Raw genomic sequence first — 6,000 nt, forward strand, 5'->3', positions numbered from 1 at the left:
CATATGCTAGACTCCATCCTAGACCAGCTTTACAAGTTAGTTAGGAATTTCCTTTGGCACAGAGATGGCAATCGTAGTGCCCTTCTGCTTATCTCTTGGATCAAAATTATGCTTGACAAACTTGAAGGGGGATTAGCTATTTGGAATATAAGGCACTTGCGCACTGCTTATTTCATTAAAAACAATTTTAAATTCCTTAACAGAGATGAGGCTCTTTGGGTGGCGATCCTGAATCTCAAGTATGGCCAGTTCCATCCCTGGTGCTCTAAAATCCCTCCAAAATGCTCTTAGTTCTTTAGATCTATGTCTAAAAACTTGGAGACTACTAAATCAATTTTTTTGGCTCAACACTGTCAACCCTATCTGCACCTCTGTTCTTAAAGATCCAGTGTTCTTTGAAATTCTTATTCAGTTCAAGCCAACTTTTGTGAAAATGAATATCCTTAATGAAGATCTCACGCTGAATGACTTCATGATTAATGGTAATTGGAATTTCCCAAGCATTCATCATTTCCTAATTAAGTGCTTACTTTAATCCTCCTAATCTTAGTTTAAGTTGCATTGATCATAGCACTACCAATTCTTGGGTTTGAACGCAGGGTTCTATGAGTCAAAATATAGTGAATGAGGTGTATCATTATTTTAACAATGCAAACACTAAGGATTTCACTGGGCTAGCTGGAAAACTCTTTGGAACCTCAATGCAGCTCCTAGAGCTAAATTCTTCACCTGGTTGGTTCTTCATGGGAGGATTCAAACCCTTAAATTTCTTAACTCTATAAACCTGATTTCTAATCCTATTTGTGCTATGTGTGGTTTACAGAAAGAAAACATTGATCATCTCTTTAATTCATGCTCCAATGCAGTTTGGAGAATTATTGCAGAGATTACATGTATCTATTCTTTCACAGATATCAACGTGCACTTCGGATGTGGCTTGACAATGTTAATTCTCCCAAAGGTTTTTAGATTGCATATGTTATTGTATCTGTTATTTGGAATTTTTGGATAGCCAAATGCAATCTAATTTTTAAGCACCAGCCCTTGGACTTAAATTAAATTGCTTGTTCCTCAATAAACCAAGTGAAGGAATACACGGTGAAGTCGAATCATTTGAGGAAATCATTCTTCCTAAATCTTTACAATTGTCATCCTTTGTAGTACTTTGTTTATTTTCTGATGCTTCCTAGTTGATAGATAATCATGCTAGAGAATGCGGTTTCTACATCTCCAAGAGTTATAAAAAGATAGAGATTGCTAGCAGCTCGAATTGTTCCTCTAATTCATCCCATGAAGTTGAACTACTAGCTCTGGAATTCAGTTTGAAGGTTGTTGTAGATCGGGGATGTTGGAGAATAGTGATCAGAGAATCTACAGTTTGCTCACAATCAGCAGTAGTGTCTACTGCTGATATATTAGGGAAAGATCAATTGATTATCATGGCATATTTTTGGAGTCGATTAATTGAAGCTTTGTCGGTTATGTTTGATGTTTATGTTTGGCGCTTGAGTTCACTTATATGTCTGTACTGATAGTCAAGGTTTAAATTATCAGCCTTGATGTGCAATATAATGTATGAAGTATGATGAGAAGCAATGGATAATATCTGCTCTCTTTTGATGTGTTAATTCAGAGGGTTCTTGTTGAGTCCGCAAGTGTTCAAACAATATTTATTTTTCTCTTGATCCCCGACGAGTGGTATCAGAGAAGGCAATAGAAGATGTCAAGCTCTTCAGCAAAGGATGGTGATGTTCCCTCCTTCAAAGGTGATAACTATAACCTTTGGGCTCTGATGATGAAGACTATGTTTAGATCAAAGGATCTATGGAAACTAGTTGAAAAAGGCTTCAGTGAAGAAGGAGATGCAACTAGAATAAATGAAAGTCTCAAGAAGGATGCCAAGGCCATGTACCTGATCCAACGTGCCCTTGATCCAAAGATACTTGTGAGGATATCTCAAGCCAAAACTGCTAAAGAAGCTTGGGACATCATCAAGACTGAATTTCGTGGAGATTCGTGCAACATTACAATCCAACTACACTCTCTTCAAAGGGAGTTTGATGCGACTCAAGATGAAACAAGGAGAGTGTGTTCAAGATTTCATCACCGTGGTGTTAGACATTGCCTATCAAATTCGAATGATGAAAGAAGCTCTTCCTCAAAAGACAGTTGTGTCTAAGATCTTAAGAAGTCTTACTCCCGATTTTTCTCCGGTTGTTCACTCAATCATTGAAGCCAAGGATTTGAACACACTAACTCGCTGAGCAGACTCGTAGCTTCTCGAAAAAACCATGAATCTATTTTGAACATTGAAGGTGGCCATCATGAAGAAGAAAGAGCCTTGCATGCTGGAAGAAGCTCAACTCGGGCTCAGTGATCATTCTCATCGAGGTGGAAGAGGTAGAGGTCGTCACTTTCCCAGGGGAAGGGGACGCGGTCGTGGGCGTGGAAGAAGCTCAGAATTTAGTCATGGAGAATCATCTCATCAATGGGACAGCATCAAGCAACACAAAGGAGTACAGTGCTTTGTGTGTAAGAAGTTTGGGCATGTTAAAGCCCAGTGCTGGTACAAAAATAAAGAAGCAAATGTTACAAAAGAAGAGAAGCAAGAAAAGCAAGAAAGTGAAGAGGTGGCATTCATGGCGTCCTGTCATGAGACAAACAAATTTGGAGGAACCTGGTTGATTGATAGTGGTTGCTCTAACCACATGTCAGGCGAGATGAAGCTCTTTGAGACTCTTGAAGCAACTCCAACTCAGTCCATCAGATTGGGAGATGGAAAAATCACCGCAGGTTGAGGGAGTTGGCAAGGTGAGACTTCGGTCACACGATGGAAAGGATTACTACACTAAACAATGTTCAATTTGTTCCAAACTTAGCACACAACCTGCTAAGTGTGGGACAATTGATGGCCTCAGGATATGAAGTTAGATTCTCAGGAGGAGAATGCATCATCACAGAAGCAAACACCAAGGTGAAGGTAGCTCAAGTCCTCATGACTACTCATAGATTATTCCCACTTGAAGGAGATGATGTTAACTCTGCCAATGTTGCTCAACGAAATGATGATGTTTCCAATCTCTGGCATAGGAGATATGGACATATGAACATGCGAAAGCTGAAGCACTTGTCTGAGAAAAATATGGTCTTGAATCTTCCGACCATCATTGATGTATATCCTTGTGAAGCATGTGCTTTAGGGAAGCAAACTCGAGCTGGGTTTCCTAAGAAAGTGACAAGGCGAGCTACTACACCTCTAGAACTCATTCATGCTGATTTGGTTGGACCAGTGAATACTCCTTCCATCGGAGGTAATACATACTTTCTCTTATTGATCGACTGACTACTCACGGTTTAGTTGGGTATATTTCATTCAAAGAAAGTCAGAGACTTTTCAGCAGTTCAAACAATTCAAATTGTTAGTTGAAAAGCAATACTCTCGTCCGATCAAGATTCTTCGCAGTGATCGCGGAGGCGAATTCACTTCCCATGAATTCAAGTCATTTTTGTCAAGTCGCGGTATTCTTCATCACCGACAGACCTCGACACTCGAACAAAATGGCGTCACGAACGTAAGAACGGAACCGTAACGGAGATGGCACGAACACTGCTGAAAGAGAAAAGCTTGCCGTCGGAGTACTGGGCCGAAGCTGTCGCCACCGCTGTCCACATCCTCAACCGCTCTCCGACGAAGGCACTAGAACAACAGACGCCGTATGAGGCGTTGACTGGCTCTAAACCAAGCGTGGACCACTTCCGGGTGTTTGGATGCTTGGTCTATTGTTATGTTGACTCACAAATGAGAACCAAGTTTGATGCCAAGTCATTTCCTGCTATCTTGATTGGTTACAGCGATCAGTCAAAGGCCTATAAGGTGATAAACCCTGATTCTAAACGTGTACACGCCGCAGTAAAACCTTAAATTTTTTTCAAGAGAAGCAATGGGATTGGTCCGGAAATGTCGACTCGGATGCATTAGATTATACGCCGACGACGTGATAGTCACTTGCATTCAATTAGTGGAAATTGATTGAACTTGGGCCGTCCCACACATTCTGATGAACGGCTAGATTCACAACCTCGCTTTTCCATCCTCACTCCAGATGAAGTCATTCAAAGATACGAGAGAAGAAGAAGGAGAAGAACCTCCGACGAGGTATCGTGAACTCACAGATATTTACTCCTCTTGCTCTTTTGCTTTGATAACTCGCAGATCCAGCTACATATAATGAGGCAAGAAGGATGAGGAATGGATTGCTCGCCATGAATGAAGAGTTAGAAGCCATACAGAGAAATGAAACTTGGGAGTTGGTGAAATTACCAGAAGAGAAGACGGCGATCGGGCTAAAGTGGGTGTTTAAATCCAAACTTAATCCCGACGGAACTCTGTTGAGAAAGAAAGCCAGGCTAGTTGCCAAGGGCTTTGCTCAAAGAGAAGGAATAGATTTCGAAGAAATATTCTCTCCAGTGGCTCGCATGGAGACTGTGCGACTATTCATGGCAATTGGAGCTCAAAGGGGATGGATTATATATCAATTAGATGTTAAAACAGCATTCCTAAATGGTGAACTCAAGGAGGAAGTCTTTGTAACTCAACCAGAAGGGTTTATCATCACAGGAAGAGAAGAAGAGGTGTACCGACTTCACAAGGCACAATATGGTCTTCGCCAAGCACCTAGGGCCTGGTACAGTCGCATTGATGATCAATTTATACAAATGGGATTCGAACGAAGTGCAAATGAACCCACAGTTTACACCAAAAAGGAAGGAGACACAAAGGTACTTCTACTTTGCCTCTATGTAGATGATATTCTATATATGGGATCTTCAGAAGAAATGCTAATAGAATTCAAAGGAATTATGATGAAAACATTCCAAATGTCTGATTTGGGTTCCATGAAATACTTTCTTGGGTTAGAAGTGAGACAATTGGTGGGTTCTATATTTGTATCTCAGTTCAAATATGCAGAGAATCTGTTGCACAAGGCCGGTATGTTCAATTGTTCTGCAGTTCCAAATCCAATAAACACAAATGAGAAGCTTCATTCTCAAGATGGTTCTGGCAAAGCTGATGCTCTGAGATATAGGAAATTGGTTGGTGGTTTACTCTATTTCTCTCACACGCGCCCAGATATTATGCACGCTGTTTCTATGGTGTCTCGTTTCATGGAGTCTCCCAGCAAACACCATTTTGGAGCCATCAAAAGAATCATGCGTTACATTAAAGGAACAACCAATTATGGAATCTGTTATGACAGGAATGATGACTTCAAGCTCATTGGTTATTCTGACAGTGATTGGGGAGGGTCACAGGACGATCGGAAAAGTACTACAGGCTGGACTTTCTCACTAGGTTCAGGCGCTGTTGCCTGGAGTTCAAAGAAGCAATCTATTATTGCACTCTCTAGTACCGAAGCTGAGTATATCTCAGTCACTGTTGTAGCCTGTGAAGCAGTCTGGTTGCGTCGCTTGTTAGAAGATTTGAATGAGAAACAAGTTGGTACAACCATTATCTATTGTGACAACCGATCAGCAATTTTGATTGCAAAGAATCCTGTTAACCACGGGCGCACAAAGCATATTGACACTCGGTATCACTTCATCCGAAGTCTCATCAAAGATGGCCTAATTGAGGTGAAGCATTGTGGTACAAATCAACAAACTGCTGACATTTTCACCAAGGCATTACCAACTGGAAAATTCAAAGCTTTTGTTGAACAACTGAAGGTGTGTGAGCTCTCTGATCATAGGGAGCATGTTGGAGAATAGTGATCAGAGAATCTACAGTTTGCTCACAATCAGCAGTAGTGTCTACTGCTGATATATTGGGAAGATCAATTGATTATCATGGCATATTTTGGAGTCAGTTAATTGAAGCTTTGTCAGTTATGTTTGATGTTTATGTTTGGCAGTTGAGTTCACTTATATGCTGTACTGATAGTCAAGGTTTAAATTATCAGCCTTGATGTGCAATATAATGTATGAAGTATGATGAGAAGC

Source organism: Dioscorea cayenensis, unplaced genomic scaffold (genome assembly GCF_009730915.1).
Source record: "Dioscorea cayenensis subsp. rotundata cultivar TDr96_F1 unplaced genomic scaffold, TDr96_F1_v2_PseudoChromosome.rev07_lg8_w22 25.fasta BLBR01001025.1, whole genome shotgun sequence".
Classification (NCBI taxonomy): Eukaryota; Viridiplantae; Streptophyta; class Magnoliopsida; order Dioscoreales; family Dioscoreaceae; genus Dioscorea; species Dioscorea cayenensis.